General features: G+C 35.7%; 1 long non-coding RNA gene across 1 annotated transcript in view; it reads left to right on the forward strand.

The window, feature by feature from the left end:
• Window positions 1-319: 319 nt before the first annotated feature.
• The window catches only part of LOC141585591 (uncharacterized), a 38209-nt gene continuing 21597 nt past the window's right edge, over window positions 320-16931 (forward strand). The window contains exon 1 of the long non-coding RNA XR_012519132.1: window positions 320-3575. This is a non-coding gene — a long non-coding RNA (uncharacterized LOC141585591). The remainder of the gene's footprint in view (window positions 3576-16931) is intronic.

Genomic DNA, 16931 nt, shown 5'->3' on the forward strand with positions numbered 1-16931 from the left:
AAGTTTAAAGCCAAAAGAAACCTGTGTTAAAATTCTCGCTCCCCCAGTTGCTTACTATGTAGCTTTGTGACTTTGGGAAAAAAGTTAATTTCTTTATCTGCAAGACAAAGTTTATAATAGCACCAACTTATGGAGCAAAGTCATTGAAATGATGCAGGTAAAACTCTTGATGAGTTCCTGACATGTAGTAAGAACTCAACAAGCAGTAGCCTTGAGTATTCCTTTTCTATACTAACTCCCCAAACGCCACACTGGGACTCTCATTTATGGGACCTGTGTACTGACATTCAATGTGCATATTCAGTTTGTACCAAATTATATTTCTAACTGATAATCAGATGTTGACATTTACGGTGTGACGTTGGTACCGTTTTCTGGCATTAAGATTTGTTTGAATATTTTTGCTATTTGGGGTTATTAATTTTTGCTGAGCTTCAAGGAGGGCAGTGATTTTAAAATAGGCATTCTCTCTATCATCTTTCCTAGAAGTACTGCCAAATTATTTTTCTACTTCTAATACACTATTTTGAACTGAACATGAGTGCAAAATTTGCATTTAATAAAACACGATACTAAAAATTACATGATACTTAAAAACTAGGTGTAAAGAAAAAAATGTAGAGTTTGTCACCTTATTTTATTTAAGGTATATGACCAAATTAATTTTTTAATTTTTTTTTTTTTCCTTTTTAAATCTTGGAAGTCCCACATAGGTCAAATCCCATGATTCAAACTTTTTTTTTTCTTCACTTCCTGGCTCTAATGTAATGATTTGATTTCTGTTTAGCTGGTATTTCTTTTACAAATTCTTGCAGTGCTTCTCATGTGATTTTTTTTTTCCTTTTTGCAGAACAGGAAATAACCACTTGGCCCTGTTTCTGGTGGTTTTGCCTGTACCAGCATGTCCTAGAGAAATACAACCCATAACAAACCTCAGAATGTCAGGGGAAGATGAATGGCCTTGAATATTTTGAACAATGTAAATTCAGCAGAGTATAGAATATCTTACATTTTAGGCTAAGCTCTATTTTCTGGAAAAAAGAAAATATGGCTAAAATGTTTCATAGTATAAATCAGCCTTGATTCTTTCAAAATCATTCAAAGAATTGTATGTGCTGATGACAAGTTCTTTGCTTTTTAATGATGATAACTGGTCAATTTATGCCTTTTACTGACATTAACCTTCCTGTAAAATGAGATCATTTACGTTCACCTTTCAGTCGACTTGCTGACATTATAAGTCGCCTACTCTGAGATTTAGTCAAGTATAAACTGAATGTCTTCTCTGGGTCACGTTACCTAGTCTAGTAAAATTTGTTTGAAACAAGGCCCTTAATGCTGATCATTGAGCTCACACTGCCCTGGGTTCATAATTTCCTTAACTCCTTGTTTTCTGAAATCTTTATTTGCTTCACTTTTCTTTGTTTCCGTTTTTCACCATCACCTTGTGCAGGAAAGGTGAGAGCTAAATCTATTGAATGTGTTTGTTGCCATGGTGAAGAAAATAGTACAATCCACAGTTAATAAAGAGTATCAGGGTGAGGAAGGTGTTTCTTCTAAGCTTCCATGATTTTCATTGCATTACAGTGGAACTAAAGAGCACTGACAGGCCTGTTGAAGCAAAATCTTATGTTAGATGTAGTTCAAAATGTCATGCTATTCACTCAGAATATGGTACTTTCCTTTGAGAAATTATTTAAAATGCTTGCAATGGAGAAGCATTTTAAAAGGGACTTCATGTGGTCATTTACTTCCCAACTGAAAAGAAATTGGTATTCTACAGATTTCCATTTTGAAAACTGGACAGTAACAGAGTAATATTGTTACAAAATCCCTTATTAATTCATGCTTTAAAAATGATTTGTGGCTTTCTAAAGGAAAATGGCTTCATTTAGCTGTCCCATCTAAACTTGAGTGTGGAAAGTATAAAGAACTTTATCTTTCACAAATACAAAGGGTAATGCATTTTTAGTAATGCATGTGGTTCTGAACAGAAAATTTTTCTGCTTATCCTTTCTCTCTCATCTCTTTCCATTTCTTCTGCTTACTCCTCCTGCCTGCCTCAGTCTTTCTTCACAAGTACTTACAGATTCACAAGGTCAACTGTGTCAGGAATTTTTACTAGAAGAGAGAGAATCAAGTAGCTAAGGCCCAACAGTGTAGCTGAAAGTCTTTGCCCCATGAATTTTTTATTTGTTAGGTAATTCAGAACACCACAGCTGAACCTTGTTTTGGAGCTCAAGTCAACTTCACAATTTTCAATTTAAATGGAAGCAAATAGAAAGCTTTCTTAATTGCACTCTTCTACTTATCTAAGTCTAATGTACTATGATGAAGTACACTTTGGTGAACATTCCATTGTTTCAATAAAGAAAATAAAAATAATTTTTAAAAAAGTAGATTGAAGAAAAGAATATTTGAAAATAGCAAATTTCCAACTGTTAACTTCATTGTTAGGGTGCCAGGTTCCTTATGAACACTGAGATTGTTAGAACTGCAAATAAAATAGGATAAAATGTTGAAGTAACTTGTGTTGAAATCTTCTGATACACAACACAAAAGGTATGTTATGTAAGAAATTTTCTGTTTAAATATACTTCAAATAATAGAAAAAAGTGGAAAAAGAAAGATGAATGCACTCAAAGCTTTCTTTAGGGGAAAGAAAGGGAGCCTTAAAAATAGGTAGTAGACATTTTGTCAAGAAATTATGTTGGAATAGGTACTATTGAGATGGATATATGGGAGACTGGAAGAAGTAATTGTGGGGTACTCATGCTGTGCTATGCACCTCAAACAATTTGTCTTGTATAATCTCTGTTTATTGTCAACCTGAGGTGGGTGGGTAGCATTGTGTACGTTTTCACAAATAAAGGGAGAAAAGAAATCTTTTTCTCAAGCTCCTAGAATAGAACACTTGAAGTCAGGTCCATAGTATGCCACACCTTACTGTCTGCCCTTTGCTGATAAGGGAAGCAAAGGTTTCCAGTATTTTGGATAAAGGGGCATTGGAAGAGAAACTGGAGAGAGCAAATTCATAAATTTGCCTGGTTAATTCCAATTTATTATCATTTCTTATAAAACAAAATAGATGTTCCGATGGTCACATGACCAGGGAATTTTTTTTTATTCAGCTGGACATTGCAAGTCTGAGTAATCATCCTCCAAATCTCACTTCCATTTAATTATAATCTGTTGACTATATTTTTCCATTTTACAGACGATGACAATATTTATTAGAATCTGTTAAACAATGTAAATCTGAGCATTTTTAAAGATCACATCAAACTTAAGAGAAAGACTGTACCTCAAGACATAGAAGAAATAAAAGACATGGACACTGCGCCTTAAGAACATAAAATCTAAATGTTGAGTCAGGTCAAACCAAGAAATGTAAATGCATTTGAGACTCATATCATGAAGCACAACACAGATGTAGACTGATATGAATTTCCTTGCAGATAAGGTCCGAAGATCCAGACTGATGATAAGCCCAAAGCTGGTTGAGGACAATCACCACTGGACTCTCCTACAGAAGGCTGCAAACACAGCTATGGATTTTTACTAAAGTTGCAAAGGTAAGGGCTTTTAGTAAATTTTGTTTCATAGGCAGTATTTAATTAAAAATAAGCTAATATTTTTATTTTTTTCTTTTGAGGCTGTTAGTTTCTGGGTAAAATCACACTCTACAATAAATAGAAGCAATGGTTTACCATAGATTACATATCCACCTTCTATAATGGAACATTTTTACAATAATTGATACTCTCATTCATTCTTTTATTAAAATATATTGCATATCTCCTGTTTACTAGGCATTGAGTAGGGAACAAAGCGTGGTGTTTTATATTTTAATACTGAACATGATAGATCATAAGAGTCTAAAACAAGGCAACAGAGTTTTCCAAACTGATTCTCAAAGCACTAATGCTTCAAGATGTTTCCCATCCCTAAAGGGCACCATGGCCAAATCCATTTGGTTAAACATTGCAATGGCTGAGAAAGCCTATGAGAAAGAAATCCATCTGGCTTTGCCAAGCCCAAAACACTTTTTTTTAAACCAAGGATCATTGGTTAACATCCTGTTGCACAAAACATCCTAGGTGAGATGTCAGCTCAGAGCAGGCCTATTTGGAGTACTAATTCTGCAGCACAAAGATGTGAGAACAAGTGGGCAGATGCCAAATTCTGGAAGAGGTGGTAGAAGAGCAGAAAAATTCTTTTTGTTTCTTTCATTTTTTTGAGACAGGGTTCTGCTCTGCTGCTCAGACTGGAGTGCAGTGATGTGATCTTGGCTCACTGCAACCTCTGCCTCCTAGGATCAGGTGATTCTCCCACCTCAGCCTCCTGAGTAGCTGGGACTACAGGAATGCACCACCATGCCTGGATGATTTTTGAATTTTTTTTGTAGAGATGAGGTGTCACCATGTTGCCCAGGCTAGTCTTGAACTCCTGGATTCAAGTGATCCTCCTGTCTCAGCCTCCCAAAGTGTTGGGATCGTAAGTGTGAGTTACCACTCCTGGCCCAGAAAAGTCTTTTAAGCATGTTACAACTGCCACTAAGAGATCAAACATAGAGTTATTTGGAATAACATCAACTATGGTGGAGGACATTGCTACGTAGGCTCTACAGTCATGCAAACGCCTTCCTTCCGTCTGTCCTTCCCTGCCTCCCTTCTTCCTTTGTTTCCTCCACCCCCAAGGAAAGATACATACCTATAGAGAGCTATGATCTGCTGACTCAGAATTAATTCTTTCCAAGAAGTTATAAGAACAGTAAACATTTTCAGGTTTCCCATATCTAAAAATATCTTATTTTACCTTCACAATTTTAGGATAATTAGGCTGAGGGTAGAATTCTAGATTTAAAGTAATATTCCATGAAAGCCTTGAATATATTGTTACATTATCTTCTAGCATCTGGTATTGTTAATAAGAAATCTGGAATTCTGATTTATTTTCTTTCTTTTGTTTGTTAATAATTTGTCTCTCTGGACACTTTTAGAATTTTCTGGGCAACTTTATCTCTCTGTAATTATATCTATTTTAGAGCTGGATTTTGTTTATTTTAATATACTCTCTTTTACCTTGATCAATCTTGCCATTTACTATCCTAAAAAAAAAAAGCTTTGACTATCCTAAAAGCTAATAGATGTGTAAAAAATATTCAGCACCATTCAGAATCACAGGATGCAAATTCATTTAAAATGAGGCATTACTATGCAACTGTTAGACTGACCAAAATCTGGGTAATGATACGTTTTGACAAGACTGAGGAAAAACTGGTAACTTCAAGCACTGTTGATGGTAACATAGGTTGGGGTGGCCCTTCTGTAGAGCAGTTTGGCATGTGGCACTAAGCGTAAAGACTCAGCTTACATCTACCCATGATCTAGCAACTCTGTCTCTGGGTATATATATCCCCCACCCCATCAGCACAACACTTTTATGGATAGAAGGGTGGATGAGAGAGAGAGAAAGAGAGAGAGAGAGAGAGAGAGAGAGAGAGAGAGAGAGAGAGACACCCCTCACAGGGATTATATGAGGATTTTCCTTGTATTATATGAGGATTTTCATTGTATTGATATTGTGGAAAAGAAGAGTAACTTGAGGACATAGATTGACAAGATGTGGTGAACTCACATCCCACATTCATAGGGATATATATATATAAACAAAAAAACCCTCATTAAACAGAACAGAATGGTTGCCATGGTTTTAGGGTAAAGAGATCTGGGAGTGAACAAAGGAGAAAGCATTAAATCTAACCACCAACGAAAGGGTTTATTTTTGTTAATCCTTTCCTCTCTATTCTTCCCCACGTCTCTCTCATCCCTCTGTCTGTCTACCTACCTACCTATCTAAGACAAAAAGGTCTCCCTCTCCTCTCCTTTCTATCTTCTAACCCTATCTCTCCCTCTCTGTTTTTGTTTCTCTCTCTCAGATCACTATCATTCTGGGGAGTCCAGCTACCATGGTGAGTAGCTCTACACAGAGGCCCATGCAGCAAAGAATTGAAGCCTCTAAACAATAGCCATGTAGGTCAGTTTGGAAATGGATTCTTCTCAGCCTACCCTTAAGAGAACTGTGGCCCCAGGTAATAGCTGGACTGGAATATTATAGAGATTTTGCACCAAAACCACTTAGCTCATCTGCTACCAGATTTCAGGCCCACAGAATCCCTGAGATTAAAGAAAAAGTTTGAAGATTTAGGCTACAAAGTTTTAGATAATTCGTTACACAGCAGAATATAAGTAATACACCCAGGAAATAAACTCTTAGGTACATATCCCGGGAACACTTGATCAAGTGCCTAAGCATGTTCCCTGAAGCACTATTTATGATAAAAATAGATGGAGGCAAATAGATTTTCATCACTATCAGAATAAAATAAGTAAAATATGACAATTTGAAAAATGTAATGAAACCATGCCCCAAAGAGTTAAAGAAAACAGTAACTAATAGAAATCTTTGAGTTTGCAGATTGTAGATAAGAAAACAACTTGTTGAAATGTTGAAACATTATCTGCTTGTAAGATAACAAAACTGGCTACTCTCAGAACCAATATGGCCAACTGGAGTTTATGCAGAATTAGCTTGCAGACATCACATGTTTTATATGAACTCACCCTGAATTTGCACATGAGACCCATGAAGAGGCATGAAAAACTAACTGCACCCAAAGAGACTTCCAGACCTCCCCTTTCCTTCCACAAACTACATACTAATTCTTAGCCTCCGCCCTCTAAATCTTTTCCAATACAATTACTGCCTTAAAGTCAGCAGGGGGAAACAAATTTGAATTAGACTCCTGTCTTCTTGGTCGACTTGCAGTAAAAAGCTTCTCTTTTCTCAAGAACCTGGTGTGATAATATTGGCTTTTAGTTCATTTGGGCAGCAAGCATCACTGGCTTGGTAACAGTAATACCATAATAAAACACTAGAAGAAATAACTAGATTGGACAGATCTTCAAAACACAATAAATTGTACAAAAATGTTACATAAATAATCATCATTTATAATGAAATTCTTAAGAGATAAAACAGACTTAGAGAAAACTGACATTTATTTAAGTTTAAAAACAGTTTATTGTTTTATAAGTAATCACAGATACACAAATACAAATATATTTCCCGATTATGAGCAAGAAGAACAGAAAAATATATATTAGACTAAAATTGAGAAATGGATATAGGATACACCAAGACCTTTGATAATGCCTGCCCATAAACTGAGGAGTATGTACACTCTTCTCTGTGTAACTGAAGTCCAATAATACTTTAACATAGTACATGAAAATGTGAACCAGTGTTACAACCTCAATCATAAGCATAAATTCAAACAATTCTGAACAAAAAATGAGGTAACTATTAGGATAATAATTGGAACATAGTAAAGAATTGTTTATTCTAAGAATGCAAATCAGTATTAGAACATATGGTATTTTAATGTATTAGCATGCAGAAAAATATAATGTAACTAAATTTGATGCATTTAACAAAATAAATAGTATTTATCTGTCTTTCAATCAGTCTTTCTAATACAGTTTCATATATGGAACTTCCTCTATCTGATAAAGGATAGTTTCCAGAAATCTATAGGAAACAACATGCTTAACTTTGATACATTAAACATTTGGATATTCTAATTTGTACATTAAAATTTTATTTTTAGTAACTTGATACCTTGGAACCATTCTTACAAAGTCAGGAATGTGATAAGGGTATTTGTTGTCACTGATAACCTTCGACAGTATATTTAAGATTCTGGTTAATGTAATAAAACTGAGGTAAAGCAATAATGTATATAAAGTTTTGTAAGGAAAAGACAACTGTAATTTTCCTAGAATAATATATCTAGGAAATGGAAGAAAATTAAGTAGAAATCTTTAATAACTAATAAGAGAGGTAAACCTAAAAAAAATAGCTTTTCCAAATACCAGCAATAGCCAATTTGAAACTGTAATAGAGAAAATGAGGGTCTTACCATGATAAGAAAAAAAGCAATAACAAGAAAATCATAAATGCTAAGCAATAAAACTAACAAGAAATGTGAAACTCTATATAGATACAATTTATAAAATGTTACTGAAGGGATATAACGGATTCATGTTCGGATTTGGAAGATATAACACAATAGTTTTCTCCAAATTAATGTATGTGGTCAGTGCATTCCTCCAACAGTCAGAATGGGATGGGGCAGGTGCAGTGGCTCACGCCTGTAACCACAATACTTTGGGAGGCCGAGGTGGGTGAATCTCCTGAGCTCAGGAATTCAAGACCACCCTGAACAACATAGTGAAATCCCGTCTTGACTAAAACACACAAAATTAGCTGGGCATTGTTGGCGTGTGCCTGTAGTCCCAGCTACTCAGGAGGCTGAGGTACAAGAATCGCTTGAGCTCCAGAGGCAGACATTGTAGTGAGCCAAGACTATGCCACTGCATTCCAGCTTGGCCTGCAGAGTGAGACTCCGACTCTAAATAAATAAATAAATAAAAAGAATGAGATGACGTTTCATAATGGAATTTCATAGACTACATTAAAAGAAAAAAGGAAATGTGTAAAGAGCACGGTACTGGTACCAAAACAGACATATAGACCAATGAAACAGAACAGTGGCCTCAGCAGTAATGCCACACATCTACAACCATCTGATCTTTGACAAACCTGACAAAAACAAGAAATGGGGAAAGGATTCCCTATTTAATAAATGATGTTGAGAAAACTGGCTAACCATATGCAGAAAGCTGAAACGGGACCTCTTCCTCACACCTTATACAAAAATAAGACCTAATACCGTAAAAACCCTAGAAGAAAACCTAGGCAATACCACGCAGGACATAGGCATAGGCAAGGACTTGGTGACTAAAACATCAAAAGCAATGGCAACAAAAGCCAAAAGGGATCTAATTAAAGTGAAGAACTTCAGCCCAGCAAAAGAAACTACCATTAAAGTGAACAAGCAACCAACAGAATGGGAAAAATTTTTTGCAATCTACCCACCTGACAAAGGGCTAATAATCAGGATCTACAAAGAACTTTAAAACATTTACAAGAAAAAATTTAGACTAAAATTGAGAAATGAATATGGGACACACAAAGACCTTTGATAATGCCATCAAAAAGTGGGTGAAGGATACTTCTCAAAAGAAGACGTTTACGCAGTCAACAAACATGAAAAAAAGCTTATCATCAGTGGTCATTAGAAAAATGCAAATAAAAACAACATTGAGATACCATCTCATGCCAGTTAGAATGGTGATCATTAAAAAATCAGGAAACAACAGATGCTGGAGAGGATGTGGAGAAATAGGAATGCTTTTACACTGTTGGTGGGAGTGTAAATTAGTTCAAGCATTGTGGAAGACAGTGTGGCGACTCCTCAAGGATCTAGAACTAGAAATACCATTTGACCCAGCAATCCCATTACTGGGTATATAATCAGAGGATTATAAGTTATTCTGTTATAAAGACACATGCATATGTATGTTTGTTGCAGCACTGTTTACAATAGTAAAGACTTAGAACTAACCCAAATGCCCATCAATTATGATAGACTGGATAAAGAAAATGTGGCACATATACACCATGGAATACTATGCAACCATGAAAAGGATGAGTTCATGTCTTTTGCGGGGACATGGATGAAGCTGGAAATCATCATTCTCAGCAAATGGACACAAGAACAGGAAACGAAACACTGTATGTTCTCACTCATAAGTGGGTGTTGAACCATGAGAACATGTGGACACAGGGAGGGGAACATCACACACCGGGGCCTGTCAGGGAGTTGGGGGGATAAAAGAGGAATAGCAGGGTGTGGGAGGATTGGGGAGGGATAACATTAGGAGAAATATTTAATGTAGGTGAGCTGTAGATACCACTGCCAGGGATGCAGCAAACCACCATGGCACGTGTATACCTATGTAACAAACCTGCATGTTCTGCACATGTACCCCAGAACTTAAAGTATAATAAAAATAAATAACAATGAAGTAAAAAAATATGCATAAGGATAGCTAAAGACGTTTTAAAGAAACAATTATAATAAAGGAGTCTTCCCTTAGGAGCTATCTAGCATTCTATCAACTATAGTAATAAAAATAGTACAGTTGTAGCGTAGAAATAGGCAAATAAGACAAAGATATAGAGAGTAAAGGAGTAGATCCATATATGATAGGTGCCCCCAAATCTCAGAAATTACCACTAAAAAACTTATTCATGTAACCAAACACCACCTGTTCCCTAAAAACCTACTGAAATACAAAACAAATTTTAAAAAATGTATAATCTATTCTTTTAAAAAAAGAAGTAGACCCATAAGTAGATAAACTTTTGATTTATAATAAAGGCAATTTTAAATTGGCATAAAAAGAGATAGCCTACAAATTTTCAAGTTGTTTTGAACAATTAGCTATTCATTTGGAAATTATAATGTCATCTTCAGACCTTACATCATTCGCTAAAATGAATTCTAGATTATTTTAATAATTAGATATAGATCCGGAATTTCAAGATGGCCGCCTAAGAACAGCTCAGGACTTCAGCTCCCAGTGAAAGTGCAGAGGATGACATGATTGTATATCTGGAAGACCCCATCATCTCAGCCCAAAATCTCCTGAAACTGATAAACAACTTCAGCAAAGTCTCAGGATACAAAATCAACGTGCAAAAATCACAAGCATTCCTATACACCAGTAATAGACTTCAAGAGAGCCAAATCAAGAACGAACTGCCATTCACAATTGCTACAAAGAGAATAAAGTACCTAGGAATACAACTAACAAGGAACGTAAAGGACCTCTTCAAGGAGAACTACAAGCCATTGCTCAACGAAATAAGAGAGGATACAAACAGATGGAGAAACATTCCATGTTCATGGTTAGGAAGAATCAACATCGTGAAAATGGCCATACTGCCCAAAGTAATTTACAGATTCAATGCTATTCCCATCAAGCTACCATTGACCTTCTTCACAGAACTGGAAAAAAACACCTTAAACTTCATATGGAACCAAAAGAGAGCCCGCATAGCCAAGTCAATTCTAAGCAAAAAGAACAAAGCGGGAGGCATCACACTACCGGACTTCAAACTATACTACAAGGCTACAGTAATCAAAACAGCATGGTACTGGTACCAAAACAGAGATATAGACCAATGGAACAGAACAGAGGCCTCACAGGAAATACAACATACCCACAACCATCTGATCTTCGACAAACCTGACAAAAACAAGCAATGGGGAAAGGACTCCCTGTTTAATAAATGGTGTTGGGAAAACTGGCTAGCCATGTGCAGAAAGCAGAAACAGGACCCCTTCCTGACACCTTACACCAAAATTAACTCCAGATGGATTAAAGACTTAAACATCAGACCTAATACCATAAAAACCTTAGAAGAAAATCTAGGCAAAACCATTCAGGACATAGGTGTAGGCAAGGACTTCATGACCAAAACGCCAAAAGCAATGGCAACAAAAGCCAAAATAGACAAATGGGACCTAATCAAACTCCACAGCTTCTGCACGGCAAAAGAAACAGTCAGTAGAGTGAATCGGCAACCAACAGAATGGGAAAAAATTTTTGCAGTCTACCCATCTGACAAGGGGCTGATATCCAGAATTTACAAAGAACTAAAGCAGATCTACAAGAAAAAAACAAACAAGCCCATTCAAAAATGGGCAAAGGATATGAACAGATACTTTACAAAAGAAGACATACAGGAGGCCAACAAACATATGAAAAAATGCTCATCATCACTGGTCATCAGAGAAATGCAAATCAAAACCACATTGAGATACCATCTCACACCAGTTAGAATGGCGATCATTAAAAAATCGGGAAACAACAGATGCTGGAGAGGATGTGGAGAAATAGGAACACTTTTACACTGTTGGTGGGAATGTAAATTAATTCAACCATTGTGGAAGACAGTGTGGCGATTCCTCAAGGACTTAAAAATAGAAATCCCATTTGACCCAGCAATCCCATTACTGGGTATATATCCAAAGGATTATAAATCATTCTACTACAAGGACACGTGCACACGAATGTTCATTGCAGCACTGTTTACAATAGCAAAGACCTGGAACCAACCCAAATGCCCAACGATGATAGACTGGATAGGGAAAATGTGGTACATATACACCATGGAATATTATGCAGCCATCAAAAACGATGAGTTCACGTCCTTTATAGGGACATGGATGAACCTGGAAACCATCATTCTCAGCAAACTGACACAAGAGCAGAAAATCAAACACCGTATATTCTCGCTCATAGGCGGGTGTTGAACAATGAGAACACATGGACACAGGGAGGGGAGCACTACACACTGGGGTCTGTTGGGGGGAAATGGGGGAGGGGCGGGGGGTGGGGAGGTGGGAAGAGATAGCATGGGGAGAAATGACAGATACAGGTGAGGGGACGGAAGGCAGCAAAGCACACTGCCATGTGTGTACCTATGCAACAATCTTGCATGTTCATCACATGTACCCCAAAACCTAAAATGCAATAAAAAAAAAAAAAAAAAAAAAAAATAATTAGATATAACCAAAATTATAAAAGCATTTGTGAAAAAAATGTTTGTAACTTATCTGTGTTAAAAACCTTCTTGTAAAAGATACGAAGCCCAGAAGCTATAAAAAGGAAAAAGAATTGATTTATTTTTATGTTCAGTTTTAAACTTAGTGTTCAAAAGTAGAGATTTTGCAGCCAGAGTGCCTATTGTTTAGATTCTGGTTCTGCAACTTGGTTATATGGCTTTGGGTAGGTTTGTAATCGCTCCATGCCTCGGACTTTTACTTGTACGTGTCTCAGATTTTTACCTGTAAACTAGAGAAGGTAATAGTACCTTCCTCACAGGACCAGTGTAAGTCGTATGTGAGTTAATATGTAAAGTACCTTGGAAAGTACTTGGCCCAGAGTAAATATTTTATTTATGTTAGCTACTATTAAAAAGATAAGTTGAGAAAAAGCTATTTTCAATATATAGAATCCAGATCCAGAATATATGATGAACTCTAACAAGTAATTAAAAAAATCCCAAAAGAAATATAGAAAAAGGACATGAACACAAAATTTACAGAAGAAAAAATTATATGGCCATATATACTTATACTAAAAATAAGAGAAATGCAATTTAAAAGCTTTAAAAATGACAGTAAAAAAGATTTATATTATCACGTGTTGCCAAAGATATGAAGAAATGTTGATAGGATTATAACTTGATGAAACATTTTGAAAGGCAACCTGGAAGTATCTATAAAATGTAAATGGTCTTTCATTATTTACAACAATTCTACTTTTAGGCATGTATTTCAGATAAATAAGCTCACATGTATACAGACATGTGTATACAAAGGTCTTCTTCAACATTGTTTACAACAGAGAAAGAATTATAAATAACCTAAGTATCCATCCCCATGGAGGGGATTCAATAAGAAATCTCTCATTCATTCAATAAAAATATTGTGACTGTTGTAAAAGAATAAGGTAGTGCTATATACATACTTCAGATTCTATTTAAAAAGTCTGTTATGAGTTACTATACTCTTATTTAAAACTAAATTTAATGTTAATGTTTACATATGTTATGTAAATGCATAGAAACTTAACTGGGTTTCTATCTACCCAAATGTAACTCTACTAATAGCTGGAAATCAGAAGAGTGTGGAGAGGGCTGCTAAAAGTAGATAAGGACATGGGAATTAAAGATTTTTTTTTTAGGGCCAGGCGCAGTGACTCATTGCTGTAATTCCAGCACTTTGGGAGGCCGAGGTAGGCATATCACTAGGTCAGGAGATTGAGACCATCCTGGCTAACACAGTGAAATACCCTCTCTACTAAAAATACAAAAAATTAGCCAGGCATGGTGGCAGGTACCTGTAATCCCAGCTACTTGGGAGGCTAAGACAGGAGAATTGCTCAAACCCAGGAGGCAAAAGTTTCAGTGAGTTGAGATCACGCCACTGCACTCCAGCCTGGGCAACAGAGCGAGACTCTGTTTAAAAAAAGAAAGAAAGAAAAAAAGATTGTTTTAGAAGTGAAAGATGATAGAGAAAGTACAAATAACAAGACATAGCTTCTTTTCTCAACAAGAATATAATAAAGAATGGGTGATAAAACAAGTCACTAAAATGTATTTATTCAAAAATCTACACCCAGAGTTATACCTATCAATTTAGAATTACCGTGAGGTTCAAATGAGAGAATACATATAAAGGGCTTACCTGGCGCACTCTATAAATATTTACGAAAAATACACACACACACGCACACACACACACATTTTATTGTAAAGAATGAAAGAAATGATGCTACTGGCAAAGAGCTGACTTTTTTCTCCTGTGCATCAGTACAGTTCCACAGAGCTCAGCATCGGATATCCTTCTTGCTCATATGCTTATTTCTATACAGTCTGCTTCTGTCCACTACAGTGAAGCTCAACTGCTGGGAGTTAGTTACACGCTGTTTCCTCACTGCTTGGAATAATGCTTGGCAAGCAGTAAGAATTCAAAGTTTCCTTGAATCAGAATTTCTTTCTGCCAGTGCTTATCTCATACTGATTAATGTATTTCTCGCTATGGTGAATGCTTGAGTGATAATCCCTAGCTACTTCCCAAGAAAACATTTCAAAACAGGAGTTCAAGTTCTGTGCTTTCACTAATATCTTAACTTGTTAAAAACATTTGACCAAATTCAACAGTTATCCAAAGAGGCTTCATTAGCTGTTTTGCCAAAACAGCAAAGAAATGAATATATTAAATAGATGCAGACTTGCTCTTTCTGTGAAATATCTATCCAAATGGCAATTATAAAATGAAATGGTGCTGATTCTCAGAATCCCAGAGCAGCATCTGAGCTTGCCAAGGGCAGGCAGGCATCATTGAAGAAAAGATACTTCCCTTCAACTTTTTAATATAAATCATATAGAGTGACCAGAGAAATATGAAAATACCAATTGGCAATGTTTGTTTAAGTTAATGCCAGAGGGTTTTTCTTTTTTATCTTCTCTTGGAAAGAATTCTGTTGTCAAAATAGGCTTTGTGCAGGGAAAAATAAATGTGTGTTAAGCAAAAGGCTTCTGCAGTTTAATATCCTCTTGCAAAAAGTAGGAAAATCTACTGTAGGTTGAATTCTAGACAACATTGTTAGTGGTTTGTGTGTCATCAGATCTTTGGGATCAATGATTGCAGATTGCAAAATCTTGAAATTTGTAATTACAAAACCATGACAGTTGAAAATAGCTTGATGTGAACACATGCTACTTACCCCTTTTTCTTTGGTTATGTTTGTCTTTTACTTATTAATTGGTAAGAACTCCTTGTATAACTGAATATTAATTCTTTACTATTCATCTTCCAATGCTTTTTAGCCAACTTATTTTAGCTTTGCTGAAGAAATGTCATATAATCTTTATCTCTTATAAAATTCAGCCATAGGTACACGTTTAAATCACTTTCAAAACAGATGCTTGAATTCCAACCTAGTACAATTAAATTTCAATTCCTAATGATGGGCCTCAGATGACTCTATCATGCCATTGAGTTACGAGGGTAGATGTGGTTGGTTTTTATCAGCTGTTCATCTGTTTAAGGGTGGAAGAGATCTGTTTGAGGACAAATGGGCCCCCTGATTGAACTATGGCTAGAACTTTTTACTTCTAGACTTTTAAGTGAGCCAATATATTCCCTTTGTTGTTTAAGCTTTAAGGTAGATTTTCTCTGCCTGGCATTTGAAAGCATCATAATTCATATGAGTGGAAATCACTTGAGGTTGCACTGAATTGTCCAGTACTATAGCCATTAGCCACATTTTGCCATTTAAATTAAAATTAATTAGAATAACCAAAGTTAAAAATTCAGTTTCTCAATTGCACTAGCCAGATGCTGGTACTCAATAGCCAATAAAGCTAGTGGCTATCTTACTGGGCAGTATAGATGTAGAATACATCTATCATCTCAGAAATGTCTATTGGTGAGAGCTCTTCAGTAATTTGTCCATAGTTATGCAGCTGTTAAATTTCAGAACTATCATTTAAGCCCAGGTTTTAGATGCCTAGAGAAGCATTCTTTCTATCATGCTCGATTAAGTCTCTATTATAAGTGCATTGACAGTAGGTATTATCTAACAAAATGGTGCCACTTCTCTTGGGTTTGCATTTTGGCACTGTAATATAACATAAATGAATGGTTTATAAGTCACAGCTAGTCATGGCCCAGCTTGCCTCCCTTATCCTATGTAAATGCTTATCCATGTTGGTTTTAACCTGAACTTCTATGACTTTTATTATCAATATTTGTATTTCTACTTTTTTCCCCACGTTTATATTAATGGTTAAATCTTTTCAACACTTTCATTGTTACTGCTTTAATTTTTCTCAAGATTCTCCAGGAGTTTGTTGTCCCTTGTGAATCTGCTAAATGTCTGTCTTTGCCTTTTTATTTTCAAATACTTGCACGTCAGGAAGCTTTCCCCAAGGTATCTGGGCTCTCTTCTTGACAGATACTATGACATGAACAGAAAAATAGTACAAACTCCTCCATCCATGTCTGAAAATGAATTTGACAAAGCGTATTAATACCAGTAACCTTCTGGCCATTTCAAAATCTAAGCACTCTGTTCATTGGCAGTAAAGCTTATATCTTCTTGATTTGCTTTTTAATAAATAACCTATTGAACTTTTGAAGTGCTTGCTGGTTATCAAATTTAGAATTAATTGCACTGCATTACTCCAGGCAGATTAATAAAGCTGCCTATTTCAGCAGAATTCTATCTTAATGGATGTTTTGTGGTACTGTTGGAAATAATACTGAACATAAATGAAATAAAGATTAGTTTCAAGCATGACTAAGTTCAGAGTCATGTTAAATAATACGTGATTTTAATCTTTGAATTTTTTAAAGTTTATATTTTTAATATTTATGGTAT

Source organism: Saimiri boliviensis, chromosome 9 (genome assembly GCF_048565385.1).
Source record: "Saimiri boliviensis isolate mSaiBol1 chromosome 9, mSaiBol1.pri, whole genome shotgun sequence".
In the NCBI taxonomy this organism is placed as follows: Eukaryota; Metazoa; Chordata; class Mammalia; order Primates; family Cebidae; genus Saimiri; species Saimiri boliviensis.